Raw genomic sequence first — 19,612 nt, 5'->3', positions numbered from 1 at the left:
CCACGTGACAGGCGGGGATACGCACCACTATACTAACGAGGAGCGCTTGCTTGGCGCTTGAAGACACTTCCTCTTGCGGCTACTACTGTTTCCGGTTTCGTCTTTTCTTTTCATTCCTCCCAGAGGAGCGCATGAAAACGTTTCCATCTGCGCCATCCTCACCCCTCCAATGCTATGGTCCCTGCTCCTCCTGGTGCACTGCAAACACTCATTCAGCCGGTTCTTTCAGTTTGAATAATTAGGTCTTCAAAGGCTGGAAGTAGGGCGCAAGACATGCCAATGCCAAAAGCGTGGCTGTGTGCTTCCAGCTGTGAAATGTCACTGGTGGATGTTGAAGACATTACTTCCAAGGCAGCAGGTCCAAGCGATTTAGCGTTTGTACAAGAAGCAGGAAGAGAGAAACGGCACTCCGCCTTTTTCTGGGCAGGCCGAAGCGACAGGAGAAGGGCGCCGTAGTGGGCAGGATTCGAGCCGACGCGGGGAGACCCCAATGGCTTTCTAGCCCATCGCCTTAACCGCTCGGCCACGACTACAGGGAGCGCCGCCGCCGCCGGCTTGCGATCATTTAACACGGAGGGCGAGGCGGCGGCGGTAACCTTTTTCAATGTCGCTCTCCGCTTCCCCCCAAAAAAAGCCAAATGACATGCTAGCACTCGGACACCCTTCAGAAGACTGAAGGGTGGCTTAAAGCTGGAAGGATTAGGTCTCCCCGTTCCGACGCGACAATCGAACTTCCTTAGGCAGAGAGAAAGCAACATCGAGGAACGTCAACAAGACTTTAGAAGCTGCGCCACACGCCGCTTTCAGTCGCAGACACAGCAGTTTTAAAGGCAGGAATCGCCTTTGCGAACGCCATGAGAAACAGAACGCAAGCTCAGGTCCTGCGGTTTAACAAACAGCCACGGCTTTCAAGCGACATTTCTTTTCTGGAGCGAATTCACTTTCAACTTCAAGAAATTCACACAACTTGCGAAATACGAAATACAAATCTGGCTCATCGCTGCACAAGAAATACCGCCGGCTGGCAAGAAAATGACAACGGTGTTTTTCCTTAACGAAAAACTTCCCATGGAGAAAAACAACGGCTGTGCGTCTCTGTCGGCTTGATTCAGTTTAATGCAAGTATTCATTCTCCTCCTGGAAAATACAGCTTGCGAAAGATGAAATACAATTCTTGGCTTTTCTGGGTGAGTGCAGAAGAAATCCTGCCGGCTGGCAGAAGAATTCCAGCCTTTTTTACTCTTTAACCAGAAACTTGCGAATGATACAAAGCAAGCGGGGTGCGTTTCTGTGCAGCTGTTAACTGAACAGCTGCTGCTTCAAGCCCACCCAGGGCTCATTCCGATTTCAACATCATGCCCCCTGAAGGTAGACTGGATTTCTTTGCGAAGCATTCACCTTTTGGACGTTTCAGGAAAGGTGCGTGTCGATGCCAGACTTGAAAAGCTTTCCATACAAAGAAACAACATAGTGCTTTTGATTGATGGGAAACGGCAAGAGCGGTTTGAGCAGCTCCGGCCTCTCAACCGCTTTACAATGTGATCGGCACCTCGGTAGCCAGTTTAGAAGGCTGAAAAGGATGCTGGAAGCACAGCGACGTTCTAAAACCAGCGCTTGAAAAGCATCTGCATACATAAAATGTCCATTTCCCCAAAGATGAATCTGCATCTTCAGAAGATTGTCAGCTATACGTTTTCGTTCTTTGTTTCCTTTTTTTACGACAAGCTTTCGAGAAATGAACTGTCTATTGTGATGAAGGCTGCATTAGAAATTGTGCATCTAGCTTAGTTCAATGAAATCGGGAGGTGCACCTGTCTCAAGCGGATGGCTCTTTGCAGGCACACTACGGAAACCTGCGGGCGCAAGTTGGGAGAAGTGACTCTTGCAGAGTGTTGAGCTTCGAGAAGAGGGCTCCGCTCAGGAAGATATTTCCACATGTTGAAGAGTCGCTTTTCGCCCTTTCTTTCCCACATTTTTCCAGTGCGGTTATTGATCGCGTTCAAAATGTTTTCCCAACGTACGTGTTACCTGCAAAATCACAGTGAAACTGTTATGCCGAAAAGATTCCTAATAGTTATTGTATTAGAATAGCTCTCCAATTTCTTAGCCTTCGTACACGCAATGTTTAAGGAAACGCTAGAGTAAATGAAACTGTAAATAGACAGGAGCTCTTCTTAGTTTTCATACAAGTTATGATGGCTGCAGCTCCTATCTGCGTCCGGGTGACCGGAGCCAAGGGATTATCTGCGGAACCTTTGATTTATCTCTCGGGCAAGGAGCTAGATACGCCCTTTTCATCTCGGTTTGATCACACCTGTGCATTAAAACGCAGTGCTCGGTACCATCGAGGTGTAAGAGGTTCAAGGATGAGCGGGAAACTTTGTTAATAAGGAGACGGGCACCGCCCAACGTGGGGCTCGAACCCACGACCCTGAGATTAAGAGTCTCATGCTCTACCGACTGAGCTAGCCGGGCGCCGGTGGAGCTGGTGGTTAACTTGTCCCTGTTGACGGCAATTTGACAAGGTATACTTCCTGGCTTTTCATCATGTGCTGACCGGATTCGAGAGTAGCACACCCTGTTCTTTGTTGATTACTGTACCTCCAGCAGCGCAAATGTCAGTAATCATTGAAATGTACGACCTACAATCTCCTCAGCATGCCCGCGTGGACTCCTCAGTGATCATCCTTCTACGTTCTGCTGTAGTTTTCATGCAAGTGAAAACCGTGCTCCAAATAACAGCGGCACAGTTGTATCCTGCGGTAAGCATTCTTCTAATTCCATCGTTTTGCTCCAGGTAAAAGGTAGCGCATCATAGTGTTGATATTCCAAGGTTTCAGAGTCCGTATTGGATGGCTTGGATGCAGACATCGCTCAGAGCTCCCAGTATGATTTTCCCGAGTTCAGTTTTGCAGTGTTTTAGTGCTTTACTACTTCCAGTGGGCCTTTGAATGCTCTGCTAAGTAGAGACGTGACATAATTACTAATGCGACCGAGTGTGCTGGCTGTTCCTGGTTCGTAATGATTAACGCGAGAAATCAATATAGACATAACTGCTTCGATTTCGAGGTTCAGTTGAAGCTTTCAAAGAAACTATCAAAGACCTCAGAACAACCGAAGACACATTTGGTCATCTCCGTATTGGTGAAGATTAAAGAGTCCCGCAAGTGTCAAGCTTGCACAAACACACACGAGAGAGAAACTCAGGACAGAATTTAAAGAAAGGGAGATGCAGACTATCTGAAGGCACTTTGCTAACCCAATGGCATGCTTAGGAATCGTGCATAGGACACATGTAGCAGAGGATGGTTTCGATCCATCGACCTCTAGGTTATGGGCCCAGCACGCTTCCGCTGCGCCGCTCTGCTGACGGCCTCTCTGGGTGTGGCGCACAACTGCTCTTTTTATTTCCTACATAAGTGATGAAAGAGTTGAAAGTTTCAACGACAAACGCAGACGTCACTTTGAGCGCTTGGTGTTGTAGCACAAATCATCACATGCTGCTCTACACTGGATTATAAAAGCCGACACATTTTCCAAACATTTTAATGCTGGAGTCACACTGTAGTATTAATAACAGTGCGATACTCGAGGAGCGTAGTGGGATCGCGGTGGCTCATCAGACCGCCCCGGGACAGGGGGCCCGCGTCAGGATGGCCGAGCGGTCTAAGGCGCTGCGTTCAGGTCGCAGTCTCCCCTGGAGGCGTGGGTTCGAATCCCACTCCTGACAAAAAGCTTGCTCAGTGCCGTCTCCAGTCGGGTGCAAATGGGTGAAGCAGCCTGACGCAGGGAACGTGCGCCGAAAGGCGTAGGTGTATCCCCTGCCTCTTCCGATTTAGCTCGTGCTCCATAGGATGGAAGCGGATGCTCTGGCTTTTTGACTCGAATATAACCTGATCACAACAGAAGGCCGTGCAGCCCAGTGCTGGTTTAAGAATGCCTCGTGTCTTCAGGCCCCTATTCCTTCAGGTTACCCCTTTGGAACAGTCGTCCGAAAAAGACGGGAAAGGAAAAGCATGTAAGCTCCCACACACTGCGTTAGCATTAGCGGTTGGAATCTGATGGGAGAAAAGCAACCTGGCTCGCCGTCAAGCAATCCATCCCTGGTCTCCCACGTGACAGGCGGGGATACGCACCACTATACTAACGAGGAGCGCTTGCTTGGCGCTTGAAGACACTTCCTCTTGCGGCTACTACTGTTTCCGGTTTCGTCTTTTCTTTTCATTCCTCCCAGAGGAGCGCATGAAAACGTTTCCATCTGCGCCATCCTCACCCCTCCAATGCTATGGTCCCTGCTCCTCCTGGTGCACTGCAAACACTCATTCAGCCGGTTCTTTCAGTTTGAATAATTAGGTCTTCAAAGGCTGGAAGTAGGGCGCAAGACATGCCAATGCCAAAAGCGTGGCTGTGTGCTTCCAGCTGTGAAATGTCACTGGTGGATGTTGAAGACATTACTTCCAAGGCAGCAGGTCCAAGCGATTTAGCGTTTGTACAAGAAGCAGGAAGAGAGAAACGGCACTCCGCCTTTTTCTGGGCAGGCCGAAGCGACAGGAGAAGGGCGCCGTAGTGGGCAGGATTCGAGCCGACGCGGGGAGACCCCAATGGCTTTCTAGCCCATCGCCTTAACCGCTCGGCCACGACTACAGGGAGCGCCGCCGCCGCCGGCTTGCGATCATTTAACACGGAGGGCGAGGCGGCGGCGGTAACCTTTTTCAATGTCGCTCTCCGCTTCCCCCCAAAAAAAGCCAAATGACATGCTAGCACTCGGACACCCTTCAGAAGACTGAAGGGTGGCTTAAAGCTGGAAGGATTAGGTCTCCCCGTTCCGACGCGACAATCGAACTTCCTTAGGCAGAGAGAAAGCAACATCGAGGAACGTCAACAAGACTTTAGAAGCTGCGCCACACGCCGCTTTCAGTCGCAGACACAGCAGTTTTAAAGGCAGGAATCGCCTTTGCGAACGCCATGAGAAACAGAACGCAAGCTCAGGTCCTGCGGTTTAACAAACAGCCACGGCTTTCAAGCGACATTTCTTTTCTGGAGCGAATTCACTTTCAACTTCAAGAAATTCACACAACTTGCGAAATACGAAATACAAATCTGGCTCATCGCTGCACAAGAAATACCGCCGGCTGGCAAGAAAATGACAACGGTGTTTTTCCTTAACGAAAAACTTCCCATGGAGAAAAACAACGGCTGTGCGTCTCTGTCGGCTTGATTCAGTTTAATGCAAGTATTCATTCTCCTCCTGGAAAATACAGCTTGCGAAAGATGAAATACAATTCTTGGCTTTTCTGGGTGAGTGCAGAAGAAATCCTGCCGGCTGGCAGAAGAATTCCAGCCTTTTTTACTCTTTAACCAGAAACTTGCGAATGATACAAAGCAAGCGGGGTGCGTTTCTGTGCAGCTGTTAACTGAACAGCTGCTGCTTCAAGCCCACCCAGGGCTCATTCCGATTTCAACATCATGCCCCCTGAAGGTAGACTGGATTTCTTTGCGAAGCATTCACCTTTTGGACGTTTCAGGAAAGGTGCGTGTCGATGCCAGACTTGAAAAGCTTTCCATACAAAGAAACAACATAGTGCTTTTGATTGATGGGAAACGGCAAGAGCGGTTTGAGCAGCTCCGGCCTCTCAACCGCTTTACAATGTGATCGGCACCTCGGTAGCCAGTTTAGAAGGCTGAAAAGGATGCTGGAAGCACAGCGACGTTCTAAAACCAGCGCTTGAAAAGCATCTGCATACATAAAATGTCCATTTCCCCAAAGATGAATCTGCATCTTCAGAAGATTGTCAGCTATACGTTTTCGTTCTTTGTTTCCTTTTTTTACGACAAGCTTTCGAGAAATGAACTGTCTATTGTGATGAAGGCTGCATTAGAAATTGTGCATCTAGCTTAGTTCAATGAAATCGGGAGGTGCACCTGTCTCAAGCGGATGGCTCTTTGCAGGCACACTACGGAAACCTGCGGGCGCAAGTTGGGAGAAGTGACTCTTGCAGAGTGTTGAGCTTCGAGAAGAGGGCTCCGCTCAGGAAGATATTTCCACATGTTGAAGAGTCGCTTTTCGCCCTTTCTTTCCCACATTTTTCCAGTGCGGTTATTGATCGCGTTCAAAATGTTTTCCCAACGTACGTGTTACCTGCAAAATCACAGTGAAACTGTTATGCCGAAAAGATTCCTAATAGTTATTGTATTAGAATAGCTCTCCAATTTCTTAGCCTTCGTACACGCAATGTTTAAGGAAACGCTAGAGTAAATGAAACTGTAAATAGACAGGAGCTCTTCTTAGTTTTCATACAAGTTATGATGGCTGCAGCTCCTATCTGCGTCCGGGTGACCGGAGCCAAGGGATTATCTGCGGAACCTTTGATTTATCTCTCGGGCAAGGAGCTAGATACGCCCTTTTCATCTCGGTTTGATCACACCTGTGCATTAAAACGCAGTGCTCGGTACCATCGAGGTGTAAGAGGTTCAAGGATGAGCGGGAAACTTTGTTAATAAGGAGACGGGCACCGCCCAACGTGGGGCTCGAACCCACGACCCTGAGATTAAGAGTCTCATGCTCTACCGACTGAGCTAGCCGGGCGCCGGTGGAGCTGGTGGTTAACTTGTCCCTGTTGACGGCAATTTGACAAGGTATACTTCCTGGCTTTTCATCATGTGCTGACCGGATTCGAGAGTAGCACACCCTGTTCTTTGTTGATTACTGTACCTCCAGCAGCGCAAATGTCAGTAATCATTGAAATGTACGACCTACAATCTCCTCAGCATGCCCGCGTGGACTCCTCAGTGATCATCCTTCTACGTTCTGCTGTAGTTTTCATGCAAGTGAAAACCGTGCTCCAAATAACAGCGGCACAGTTGTATCCTGCGGTAAGCATTCTTCTAATTCCATCGTTTTGCTCCAGGTAAAAGGTAGCGCATCATAGTGTTGATATTCCAAGGTTTCAGAGTCCGTATTGGATGGCTTGGATGCAGACATCGCTCAGAGCTCCCAGTATGATTTTCCCGAGTTCAGTTTTGCAGTGTTTTAGTGCTTTACTACTTCCAGTGGGCCTTTGAATGCTCTGCTAAGTAGAGACGTGACATAATTACTAATGCGACCGAGTGTGCTGGCTGTTCCTGGTTCGTAATGATTAACGCGAGAAATCAATATAGACATAACTGCTTCGATTTCGAGGTTCAGTTGAAGCTTTCAAAGAAACTATCAAAGACCTCAGAACAACCGAAGACACATTTGGTCATCTCCGTATTGGTGAAGATTAAAGAGTCCCGCAAGTGTCAAGCTTGCACAAACACACACGAGAGAGAAACTCAGGACAGAATTTAAAGAAAGGGAGATGCAGACTATCTGAAGGCACTTTGCTAACCCAATGGCATGCTTAGGAATCGTGCATAGGACACATGTAGCAGAGGATGGTTTCGATCCATCGACCTCTAGGTTATGGGCCCAGCACGCTTCCGCTGCGCCGCTCTGCTGACGGCCTCTCTGGGTGTGGCGCACAACTGCTCTTTTTATTTCCTACATAAGTGATGAAAGAGTTGAAAGTTTCAACGACAAACGCAGACGTCACTTTGAGCGCTTGGTGTTGTAGCACAAATCATCACATGCTGCTCTACACTGGATTATAAAAGCCGACACATTTTCCAAACATTTTAATGCTGGAGTCACACTGTAGTATTAATAACAGTGCGATACTCGAGGAGCGTAGTGGGATCGCGGTGGCTCATCAGACCGCCCCGGGACAGGGGGCCCGCGTCAGGATGGCCGAGCGGTCTAAGGCGCTGCGTTCAGGTCGCAGTCTCCCCTGGAGGCGTGGGTTCGAATCCCACTCCTGACAAAAAGCTTGCTCAGTGCCGTCTCCAGTCGGGTGCAAATGGGTGAAGCAGCCTGACGCAGGGAACGTGCGCCGAAAGGCGTAGGTGTATCCCCTGCCTCTTCCGATTTAGCTCGTGCTCCATAGGATGGAAGCGGATGCTCTGGCTTTTTGACTCGAATATAACCTGATCACAACAGAAGGCCGTGCAGCCCAGTGCTGGTTTAAGAATGCCTCGTGTCTTCAGGCCCCTATTCCTTCAGGTTACCCCTTTGGAATAGTCGTCCGAAAAAGACGGGAAAGGAAAAGCATGTAAGCTCCCACACACTGCGTTAGCATTAGCGGTTGGAATCTGATGGGAGAAAAGCAACCTGGCTCGCCGTCAAGCAATCCATCCCTGGTCTCCCACGTGACAGGCGGGGATACGCACCACTATACTAACGAGGAGCGCTTGCTTGGCGCTTGAAGACACTTCCTCTTGCGGCTACTACTGTTTCCGGTTTCGTCTTTTCTTTTCATTCCTCCCAGAGGAGCGCATGAAAACGTTTCCATCTGCGCCATCCTCACCCCTCCAATGCTATGGTCCCTGCTCCTCCTGGTGCACTGCAAACACTCATTCAGCCGGTTCTTTCAGTTTGAATAATTAGGTCTTCAAAGGCTGGAAGTAGGGCGCAAGACATGCCAATGCCAAAAGCGTGGCTGTGTGCTTCCAGCTGTGAAATGTCACTGGTGGATGTTGAAGACATTACTTCCAAGGCAGCAGGTCCAAGCGATTTAGCGTTTGTACAAGAAGCAGGAAGAGAGAAACGGCACTCCGCCTTTTTCTGGGCAGGCCGAAGCGACAGGAGAAGGGCGCCGTAGTGGGCAGGATTCGAGCCGACGCGGGGAGACCCCAATGGCTTTCTAGCCCATCGCCTTAACCGCTCGGCCACGACTACAGGGAGCGCCGCCGCCGCCGGCTTGCGATCATTTAACACGGAGGGCGAGGCGGCGGCGGTAACCTTTTTCAATGTCGCTCTCCGCTTCCCCCCAAAAAAAGCCAAATGACATGCTAGCACTCGGACACCCTTCAGAAGACTGAAGGGTGGCTTAAAGCTGGAAGGATTAGGTCTCCCCGTTCCGACGCGACAATCGAACTTCCTTAGGCAGAGAGAAAGCAACATCGAGGAACGTCAACAAGACTTTAGAAGCTGCGCCACACGCCGCTTTCAGTCGCAGACACAGCAGTTTTAAAGGCAGGAATCGCCTTTGCGAACGCCATGAGAAACAGAACGCAAGCTCAGGTCCTGCGGTTTAACAAACAGCCACGGCTTTCAAGCGACATTTCTTTTCTGGAGCGAATTCACTTTCAACTTCAAGAAATTCACACAACTTGCGAAATACGAAATACAAATCTGGCTCATCGCTGCACAAGAAATACCGCCGGCTGGCAAGAAAATGACAACGGTGTTTTTCCTTAACGAAAAACTTCCCATGGAGAAAAACAACGGCTGTGCGTCTCTGTCGGCTTGATTCAGTTTAATGCAAGTATTCATTCTCCTCCTGGAAAATACAGCTTGCGAAAGATGAAATACAATTCTTGGCTTTTCTGGGTGAGTGCAGAAGAAATCCTGCCGGCTGGCAGAAGAATTCCAGCCTTTTTTACTCTTTAACCAGAAACTTGCGAATGATACAAAGCAAGCGGGGTGCGTTTCTGTGCAGCTGTTAACTGAACAGCTGCTGCTTCAAGCCCACCCAGGGCTCATTCCGATTTCAACATCATGCCCCCTGAAGGTAGACTGGATTTCTTTGCGAAGCATTCACCTTTTGGACGTTTCAGGAAAGGTGCGTGTCGATGCCAGACTTGAAAAGCTTTCCATACAAAGAAACAACATAGTGCTTTTGATTGATGGGAAACGGCAAGAGCGGTTTGAGCAGCTCCGGCCTCTCAACCGCTTTACAATGTGATCGGCACCTCGGTAGCCAGTTTAGAAGGCTGAAAAGGATGCTGGAAGCACAGCGACGTTCTAAAACCAGCGCTTGAAAAGCATCTGCATACATAAAATGTCCATTTCCCCAAAGATGAATCTGCATCTTCAGAAGATTGTCAGCTATACGTTTTCGTTCTTTGTTTCCTTTTTTTACGACAAGCTTTCGAGAAATGAACTGTCTATTGTGATGAAGGCTGCATTAGAAATTGTGCATCTAGCTTAGTTCAATGAAATCGGGAGGTGCACCTGTCTCAAGCGGATGGCTCTTTGCAGGCACACTACGGAAACCTGCGGGCGCAAGTTGGGAGAAGTGACTCTTGCAGAGTGTTGAGCTTCGAGAAGAGGGCTCCGCTCAGGAAGATATTTCCACATGTTGAAGAGTCGCTTTTCGCCCTTTCTTTCCCACATTTTTCCAGTGCGGTTATTGATCGCGTTCAAAATGTTTTCCCAACGTACGTGTTACCTGCAAAATCACAGTGAAACTGTTATGCCGAAAAGATTCCTAATAGTTATTGTATTAGAATAGCTCTCCAATTTCTTAGCCTTCGTACACGCAATGTTTAAGGAAACGCTAGAGTAAATGAAACTGTAAATAGACAGGAGCTCTTCTTAGTTTTCATACAAGTTATGATGGCTGCAGCTCCTATCTGCGTCCGGGTGACCGGAGCCAAGGGATTATCTGCGGAACCTTTGATTTATCTCTCGGGCAAGGAGCTAGATACGCCCTTTTCATCTCGGTTTGATCACACCTGTGCATTAAAACGCAGTGCTCGGTACCATCGAGGTGTAAGAGGTTCAAGGATGAGCGGGAAACTTTGTTAATAAGGAGACGGGCACCGCCCAACGTGGGGCTCGAACCCACGACCCTGAGATTAAGAGTCTCATGCTCTACCGACTGAGCTAGCCGGGCGCCGGTGGAGCTGGTGGTTAACTTGTCCCTGTTGACGGCAATTTGACAAGGTATACTTCCTGGCTTTTCATCATGTGCTGACCGGATTCGAGAGTAGCACACCCTGTTCTTTGTTGATTACTGTACCTCCAGCAGCGCAAATGTCAGTAATCATTGAAATGTACGACCTACAATCTCCTCAGCATGCCCGCGTGGACTCCTCAGTGATCATCCTTCTACGTTCTGCTGTAGTTTTCATGCAAGTGAAAACCGTGCTCCAAATAACAGCGGCACAGTTGTATCCTGCGGTAAGCATTCTTCTAATTCCATCGTTTTGCTCCAGGTAAAAGGTAGCGCATCATAGTGTTGATATTCCAAGGTTTCAGAGTCCGTATTGGATGGCTTGGATGCAGACATCGCTCAGAGCTCCCAGTATGATTTTCCCGAGTTCAGTTTTGCAGTGTTTTAGTGCTTTACTACTTCCAGTGGGCCTTTGAATGCTCTGCTAAGTAGAGACGTGACATAATTACTAATGCGACCGAGTGTGCTGGCTGTTCCTGGTTCGTAATGATTAACGCGAGAAATCAATATAGACATAACTGCTTCGATTTCGAGGTTCAGTTGAAGCTTTCAAAGAAACTATCAAAGACCTCAGAACAACCGAAGACACATTTGGTCATCTCCGTATTGGTGAAGATTAAAGAGTCCCGCAAGTGTCAAGCTTGCACAAACACACACGAGAGAGAAACTCAGGACAGAATTTAAAGAAAGGGAGATGCAGACTATCTGAAGGCACTTTGCTAACCCAATGGCATGCTTAGGAATCGTGCATAGGACACATGTAGCAGAGGATGGTTTCGATCCATCGACCTCTAGGTTATGGGCCCAGCACGCTTCCGCTGCGCCGCTCTGCTGACGGCCTCTCTGGGTGTGGCGCACAACTGCTCTTTTTATTTCCTACATAAGTGATGAAAGAGTTGAAAGTTTCAACGACAAACGCAGACGTCACTTTGAGCGCTTGGTGTTGTAGCACAAATCATCACATGCTGCTCTACACTGGATTATAAAAGCCGACACATTTTCCAAACATTTTAATGCTGGAGTCACACTGTAGTATTAATAACAGTGCGATACTCGAGGAGCGTAGTGGGATCGCGGTGGCTCATCAGACCGCCCCGGGACAGGGGGCCCGCGTCAGGATGGCCGAGCGGTCTAAGGCGCTGCGTTCAGGTCGCAGTCTCCCCTGGAGGCGTGGGTTCGAATCCCACTCCTGACAAAAAGCTTGCTCAGTGCCGTCTCCAGTCGGGTGCAAATGGGTGAAGCAGCCTGACGCAGGGAACGTGCGCCGAAAGGCGTAGGTGTATCCCCTGCCTCTTCCGATTTAGCTCGTGCTCCATAGGATGGAAGCGGATGCTCTGGCTTTTTGACTCGAATATAACCTGATCACAACAGAAGGCCGTGCAGCCCAGTGCTGGTTTAAGAATGCCTCGTGTCTTCAGGCCCCTATTCCTTCAGGTTACCCCTTTGGAACAGTCGTCCGAAAAAGACGGGAAAGGAAAAGCATGTAAGCTCCCACACACTGCGTTAGCATTAGCGGTTGGAATCTGATGGGAGAAAAGCAACCTGGCTCGCCGTCAAGCAATCCATCCCTGGTCTCCCACGTGACAGGCGGGGATACGCACCACTATACTAACGAGGAGCGCTTGCTTGGCGCTTGAAGACACTTCCTCTTGCGGCTACTACTGTTTCCGGTTTCGTCTTTTCTTTTCATTCCTCCCAGAGGAGCGCATGAAAACGTTTCCATCTGCGCCATCCTCACCCCTCCAATGCTATGGTCCCTGCTCCTCCTGGTGCACTGCAAACACTCATTCAGCCGGTTCTTTCAGTTTGAATAATTAGGTCTTCAAAGGCTGGAAGTAGGGCGCAAGACATGCCAATGCCAAAAGCGTGGCTGTGTGCTTCCAGCTGTGAAATGTCACTGGTGGATGTTGAAGACATTACTTCCAAGGCAGCAGGTCCAAGCGATTTAGCGTTTGTACAAGAAGCAGGAAGAGAGAAACGGCACTCCGCCTTTTTCTGGGCAGGCCGAAGCGACAGGAGAAGGGCGCCGTAGTGGGCAGGATTCGAGCCGACGCGGGGAGACCCCAATGGCTTTCTAGCCCATCGCCTTAACCGCTCGGCCACGACTACAGGGAGCGCCGCCGCCGCCGGCTTGCGATCATTTAACACGGAGGGCGAGGCGGCGGCGGTAACCTTTTTCAATGTCGCTCTCCGCTTCCCCCCAAAAAAAGCCAAATGACATGCTAGCACTCGGACACCCTTCAGAAGACTGAAGGGTGGCTTAAAGCTGGAAGGATTAGGTCTCCCCGTTCCGACGCGACAATCGAACTTCCTTAGGCAGAGAGAAAGCAACATCGAGGAACGTCAACAAGACTTTAGAAGCTGCGCCACACGCCGCTTTCAGTCGCAGACACAGCAGTTTTAAAGGCAGGAATCGCCTTTGCGAACGCCATGAGAAACAGAACGCAAGCTCAGGTCCTGCGGTTTAACAAACAGCCACGGCTTTCAAGCGACATTTCTTTTCTGGAGCGAATTCACTTTCAACTTCAAGAAATTCACACAACTTGCGAAATACGAAATACAAATCTGGCTCATCGCTGCACAAGAAATACCGCCGGCTGGCAAGAAAATGACAACGGTGTTTTTCCTTAACGAAAAACTTCCCATGGAGAAAAACAACGGCTGTGCGTCTCTGTCGGCTTGATTCAGTTTAATGCAAGTATTCATTCTCCTCCTGGAAAATACAGCTTGCGAAAGATGAAATACAATTCTTGGCTTTTCTGGGTGAGTGCAGAAGAAATCCTGCCGGCTGGCAGAAGAATTCCAGCCTTTTTTACTCTTTAACCAGAAACTTGCGAATGATACAAAGCAAGCGGGGTGCGTTTCTGTGCAGCTGTTAACTGAACAGCTGCTGCTTCAAGCCCACCCAGGGCTCATTCCGATTTCAACATCATGCCCCCTGAAGGTAGACTGGATTTCTTTGCGAAGCATTCACCTTTTGGACGTTTCAGGAAAGGTGCGTGTCGATGCCAGACTTGAAAAGCTTTCCATACAAAGAAACAACATAGTGCTTTTGATTGATGGGAAACGGCAAGAGCGGTTTGAGCAGCTCCGGCCTCTCAACCGCTTTACAATGTGATCGGCACCTCGGTAGCCAGTTTAGAAGGCTGAAAAGGATGCTGGAAGCACAGCGACGTTCTAAAACCAGCGCTTGAAAAGCATCTGCATACATAAAATGTCCATTTCCCCAAAGATGAATCTGCATCTTCAGAAGATTGTCAGCTATACGTTTTCGTTCTTTGTTTCCTTTTTTTACGACAAGCTTTCGAGAAATGAACTGTCTATTGTGATGAAGGCTGCATTAGAAATTGTGCATCTAGCTTAGTTCAATGAAATCGGGAGGTGCACCTGTCTCAAGCGGATGGCTCTTTGCAGGCACACTACGGAAACCTGCGGGCGCAAGTTGGGAGAAGTGACTCTTGCAGAGTGTTGAGCTTCGAGAAGAGGGCTCCGCTCAGGAAGATATTTCCACATGTTGAAGAGTCGCTTTTCGCCCTTTCTTTCCCACATTTTTCCAGTGCGGTTATTGATCGCGTTCAAAATGTTTTCCCAACGTACGTGTTACCTGCAAAATCACAGTGAAACTGTTATGCCGAAAAGATTCCTAATAGTTATTGTATTAGAATAGCTCTCCAATTTCTTAGCCTTCGTACACGCAATGTTTAAGGAAACGCTAGAGTAAATGAAACTGTAAATAGACAGGAGCTCTTCTTAGTTTTCATACAAGTTATGATGGCTGCAGCTCCTATCTGCGTCCGGGTGACCGGAGCCAAGGGATTATCTGCGGAACCTTTGATTTATCTCTCGGGCAAGGAGCTAGATACGCCCTTTTCATCTCGGTTTGATCACACCTGTGCATTAAAACGCAGTGCTCGGTACCATCGAGGTGTAAGAGGTTCAAGGATGAGCGGGAAACTTTGTTAATAAGGAGACGGGCACCGCCCAACGTGGGGCTCGAACCCACGACCCTGAGATTAAGAGTCTCATGCTCTACCGACTGAGCTAGCCGGGCGCCGGTGGAGCTGGTGGTTAACTTGTCCCTGTTGACGGCAATTTGACAAGGTATACTTCCTGGCTTTTCATCATGTGCTGACCGGATTCGAGAGTAGCACACCCTGTTCTTTGTTGATTACTGTACCTCCAGCAGCGCAAATGTCAGTAATCATTGAAATGTACGACCTACAATCTCCTCAGCATGCCCGCGTGGACTCCTCAGTGATCATCCTTCTACGTTCTGCTGTAGTTTTCATGCAAGTGAAAACCGTGCTCCAAATAACAGCGGCACAGTTGTATCCTGCGGTAAGCATTCTTCTAATTCCATCGTTTTGCTCCAGGTAAAAGGTAGCGCATCATAGTGTTGATATTCCAAGGTTTCAGAGTCCGTATTGGATGGCTTGGATGCAGACATCGCTCAGAGCTCCCAGTATGATTTTCCCGAGTTCAGTTTTGCAGTGTTTTAGTGCTTTACTACTTCCAGTGGGCCTTTGAATGCTCTGCTAAGTAGAGACGTGACATAATTACTAATGCGACCGAGTGTGCTGGCTGTTCCTGGTTCGTAATGATTAACGCGAGAAATCAATATAGACATAACTGCTTCGATTTCGAGGTTCAGTTGAAGCTTTCAAAGAAACTATCAAAGACCTCAGAACAACCGAAGACACATTTGGTCATCTCCGTATTGGTGAAGATTAAAGAGTCCCGCAAGTGTCAAGCTTGCACAAACACACACGAGAGAGAAACTCAGGACAGAATTTAAAGAAAGGGAGATGCAGACTATCTGAAGGCACTTTGCTAACCCAATGGCATGCTTAGGAATCGTGCATAGGACACATGTAGCAGAGGATGGTTTCGATCCATCGACCTCTAGGTTATGGGCCCAGCACGCTTCCGCTGCGCCGCTCTGCTGACGGCCTCTCTGGGTGTGGCGCACAACTGCTCTTTTTATTTCCTACATAAGTGATGAAAGAGTTGAAAGTTTCAACGACAAACGCAGACGTCACTTTGAGCGCTTGGTGTTGTAGCACAAATCATCACATGCTGCTCTACACTGGATTATAAAAGCCGACACATTTTCCAAACATTTTAATGCTGGAGTCACACTGTAGTATTAATAACAGTGCGATACTCGAGGAGCGTAGTGGGATCGCGGTGGCTCATCAGACCGCCCCGGGACAGGGGGCCCGCGTCAGGATGGCCGAGCGGTCTAAGGCGCTGCGTTCAGGTCGCAGTCTCCCCTGGAGGCGTGGGTTCGAATCCCACTCCTGACAAAAAGCTTGCTCAGTGCCGTCTCCAGTCGGGTGCAAATGGGTGAAGCAGCCTGACGCAGGGAACGTGCGCCGAAAGGCGTAGGTGTATCCCCTGCCTCTTCCGATTTAGCTCGTGCTCCATAGGATGGAAGCGGATGCTCTGGCTTTTTGACTCGAATATAACCTGATCACAACAGAAGGCCGTGCAGCCCAGTGCTGGTTTAAGAATGCCTCGTGTCTTCAGGCCCCTATTCCTTCAGGTTACCCCTTTGGAACAGTCGTCCGAAAAAGACGGGAAAGGAAAAGCATGTAAGCTCCCACACACTGCGTTAGCATTAGCGGTTGGAATCTGATGGGAGAAAAGCAACCTGGCTCGCCGTCAAGCAATCCATCCCTGGTCTCCCACGTGACAGGCGGGGATACGCACCACTATACTAACGAGGAGCGCTTGCTTGGCGCTTGAAGACACTTCCTCTTGCGGCTACTACTGTTTCCGGTTTCGTCTTTTCTTTTCATTCCTCCCAGAGGAGCGCATGAAAACGTTTCCATCTGCGCCATCCTCACCCCTCCAATGCTATGGTCTCTGCTCCTCCTGGTGCACTGCAAACACTCATTCAGCCGGTTCTTTCAGTTTGAATAATTAGGTCTTCAAAGGCTGGAAGTAGGGCGCAAGACATGCCAATGCCAAAAGCGTGGCTGTGTGCTTCCAGCTGTGAAATGTCACTGGTGGATGTTGAAGACATTACTTCCAAGGCAGCAGGTCCAAGCGATTTAGCGTTTGTACAAGAAGCAGGAAGAGAGAAACGGCACTCCGCCTTTTTCTGGGCAGGCCGAAGCGACAGGAGAAGGGCGCCGTAGTGGGCAGGATTCGAGCCGACGCGGGGAGACCCCAATGGCTTTCTAGCCCATCGCCTTAACCGCTCGGCCACGACTACAGGGAGCGCCGCCGCCGCCGGCTTGCGATCATTTAACACGGAGGGCGAGGCGGCGGCGGTAACCTTTTTCAATGTCGCTCTCCGCTTCCCCCCAAAAAAAGCCAAATGACATGCTAGCACTCGGACACCCTTCAGAAGACTGAAGGGTGGCTTAAAGCTGGAAGGATTAGGTCTCCCCGTTCCGACGCGACAATCGAACTTCCTTAGGCAGAGAGAAAGCAACATCGAGGAACGTCAACAAGACTTTAGAAGCTGCGCCACACGCCGCTTTCAGTCGCAGACACAGCAGTTTTAAAGGCAGGAATCGCCTTTGCGAACGCCATGAGAAACAGAACGCAAGCTCAGGTCCTGCGGTTTAACAAACAGCCACGGCTTTCAAGCGACATTTCTTTTCTGGAGCGAATTCACTTTCAACTTCAAGAAATTCACACAACTTGCGAAATACGAAATACAAATCTGGCTCATCGCTGCACAAGAAATACCGCCGGCTGGCAAGAAAATGACAACGGTGTTTTTCCTTAACGAAAAACTTCCCATGGAGAAAAACAACGGCTGTGCGTCTCTGTCGGCTTGATTCAGTTTAATGCAAGTATTCATTCTCCTCCTGGAAAATACAGCTTGCGAAAGATGAAATACAATTCTTGGCTTTTCTGGGTGAGTGCAGAAGAAATCCTGCCGGCTGGCAGAAGAATTCCAGCCTTTTTTACTCTTTAACCAGAAACTTGCGAATGATACAAAGCAAGCGGGGTGCGTTTCTGTGCAGCTGTTAACTGAACAGCTGCTGCTTCAAGCCCACCCAGGGCTCATTCCGATTTCAACATCATGCCCCCTGAAGGTAGACTGGATTTCTTTGCGAAGCATTCACCTTTTGGACGTTTCAGGAAAGGTGCGTGTCGATGCCAGACTTGAAAAGCTTTCCATACAAAGAAACAACATAGTGCTTTTGATTGATGGGAAACGGCAAGAGCGGTTTGAGCAGCTCCGGCCTCTCAACCGCTTTACAATGTGATCGGCACCTCGGTAGCCAGTTTAGAAGGCTGAAAAGGATGCTGGAAGCACAGCGACGTTCTAAAACCAGCGCTTGAAAAGCATCTGCATACATAAAATGTCCATTTCCCCAAAGATGAATCTGCATCTTCAGAAGATTGTCAGCTATACGTTTTCGTTCTTTGTTTCCTTTTTTTACGACAAGCTTTCGAGAAATGAACTGTCTATTGTGATGAAGGCTGCATTAGAAATTGTGCATCTAGCTTAGTTCAATGAAATCGGGAGGTGCACCTGTCTCAAGCGGATGGCTCTTTGCAGGCACACTACGGAAACCTGCGGGCGCAAGTTGGGAGAAGTGACTCTTGCAGAGTGTTGAGCTTCGAGAAGAGGGCTCCGCTCAGGAAGATATTTCCACATGTTGAAGAGTCGCTTTTCGCCCTTTCTTTCCCACATTTTTCCAGTGCGGTTATTGATCGCGTTCAAAATGTTTTCCCAACGTACGTGTTACCTGCAAAATCACAGTGAAACTGTTATGCCGAAAAGATTCCTAATAGTTATTGTATTAGAATAGCTCTCCAATTTCTTAGCCTTCGTACACGCAATGTTTAAGGAAACGCTAGAGTAAATGAAACTGTAAATAGACAGGAGCTCTTCTTAGTTTTCATACAAGTTATGATGGCTGCAGCTCCTATCTGCGTCCGGGTGACCGGAGCCAAGGGATTATCTGCGGAACCTTTGATTTATCTCTCGGGCAAGGAGCTAGATACGCCCTTTTCATCTCGGTTTGATCACACCTGTGCATTAAAACGCAGTGCTCGGTACCATCGAGGTGTAAGAGGTTCAAGGATGAGCGGGAAACTTTGTTAATAAGGAGACGGGCACCGCCCAACGTGGGGCTCGAACCCACGACCCTGAGATTAAGAGTCTCATGCTCTACCGACTGAGCTAGCCGGGCGCCGGTGGAGCTGGTGGTTAACTTGTCCCTGTTGACGGCAATTTGACAAGGTATACTTCCTGGCTTTTCATCATGTGCTGACCGGATTCGAGAGTAGCACACCCTGTTCTTTGTTGATTACTGTACCTCCAGCAGCGCAAATGTCAGTAATCATTGAAATGTACGACCTACAATCTCCTCAGCATGCCCGCGTGGACTCCTCAGTGATCATCCTTCTACGTTCTGCTGTAGTTTTCATGCAAGTGAAAACCGTGCTCCAAATAACAGCGGCACAGTTGTATCCTGCGGTAAGCATTCTTCTAATTCCATCGTTTTGCTCCAGGTAAAAGGTAGCGCATCATAGTGTTGATATTCCAAGGTTTCAGAGTCCGTATTGGATGGCTTGGATGCAGACATCGCTCAGAGCTCCCAGTATGATTTTCCCGAGTTCAGTTTTGCAGTGTTTTAGTGCTTTACTACTTCCAGTGGGCCTTTGAATGCTCTGCTAAGTAGAGACGTGACATAATTACTAATGCGACCGAGTGTGCTGGCTGTTCCTGGTTCGTAATGATTAACGCGAGAAATCAATATAGACATAACTGCTTCGATTTCGAGGTTCAGTTGAAGCTTTCAAAGAAACTATCAAAGACCTCAGAACAACCGAAGACACATTTGGTCATCTCCGTATTGGTGAAGATTAAAGAGTCCCGCAAG

At 48.8% G+C, this 19,612-nt stretch overlaps 9 non-coding genes across 9 annotated transcripts; 4 read left to right on the top strand and 5 right to left on the bottom strand.

Moving 5' to 3' along the window:
• Window positions 1–2,402: 2,402 nt before the first annotated feature.
• Window positions 2,403–2,475, bottom strand: trnak-cuu (transfer RNA lysine (anticodon CUU)). The gene has a single exon. It is a non-coding gene; the product is annotated as a tRNA-Lys (tRNA).
• Window positions 2,476–3,647: 1,172 nt separating this feature from the next.
• Window positions 3,648–3,730, top strand: trnal-cag (transfer RNA leucine (anticodon CAG)). Its single transcript has one exon. It is a non-coding gene; the product is annotated as a tRNA-Leu (tRNA).
• Window positions 3,731–6,513: 2,783 nt separating this feature from the next.
• On the bottom strand, window positions 6,514–6,586 carry trnak-cuu (transfer RNA lysine (anticodon CUU)). Its single transcript has one exon. It is a non-coding gene; the product is annotated as a tRNA-Lys (tRNA).
• A 1,172-nt stretch (window positions 6,587–7,758) lies between these two features.
• Window positions 7,759–7,841, top strand: trnal-cag (transfer RNA leucine (anticodon CAG)). Its single transcript has one exon. It is a non-coding gene; the product is annotated as a tRNA-Leu (tRNA).
• A 2,783-nt stretch (window positions 7,842–10,624) lies between these two features.
• Window positions 10,625–10,697, bottom strand: trnak-cuu (transfer RNA lysine (anticodon CUU)). Its single transcript has one exon. It is a non-coding gene; the product is annotated as a tRNA-Lys (tRNA).
• A 1,172-nt stretch (window positions 10,698–11,869) lies between these two features.
• On the top strand, window positions 11,870–11,952 carry trnal-cag (transfer RNA leucine (anticodon CAG)). The gene has a single exon. It is a non-coding gene; the product is annotated as a tRNA-Leu (tRNA).
• A 2,783-nt stretch (window positions 11,953–14,735) lies between these two features.
• On the bottom strand, window positions 14,736–14,808 carry trnak-cuu (transfer RNA lysine (anticodon CUU)). The gene has a single exon. It is a non-coding gene; the product is annotated as a tRNA-Lys (tRNA).
• A 1,172-nt stretch (window positions 14,809–15,980) lies between these two features.
• On the top strand, window positions 15,981–16,063 carry trnal-cag (transfer RNA leucine (anticodon CAG)). The gene has a single exon. It is a non-coding gene; the product is annotated as a tRNA-Leu (tRNA).
• Window positions 16,064–18,846: 2,783 nt separating this feature from the next.
• Window positions 18,847–18,919, bottom strand: trnak-cuu (transfer RNA lysine (anticodon CUU)). The gene has a single exon. It is a non-coding gene; the product is annotated as a tRNA-Lys (tRNA).
• Between the last annotated feature and the right edge of the window lie 693 nt (window positions 18,920–19,612).

Source organism: Lepisosteus platostomus, chromosome 26 (genome assembly GCF_059453375.1).
Source record: "Lepisosteus platostomus isolate fLepPlt1 chromosome 26, fLepPlt1.hap1, whole genome shotgun sequence".
Taxonomy (NCBI): domain Eukaryota; kingdom Metazoa; phylum Chordata; class Actinopteri; order Semionotiformes; family Lepisosteidae; genus Lepisosteus; species Lepisosteus platostomus.
The sequence above is the reverse complement of the archived record's forward strand: the minus strand, read 5'-3'. Positions and strand labels throughout refer to the sequence as shown.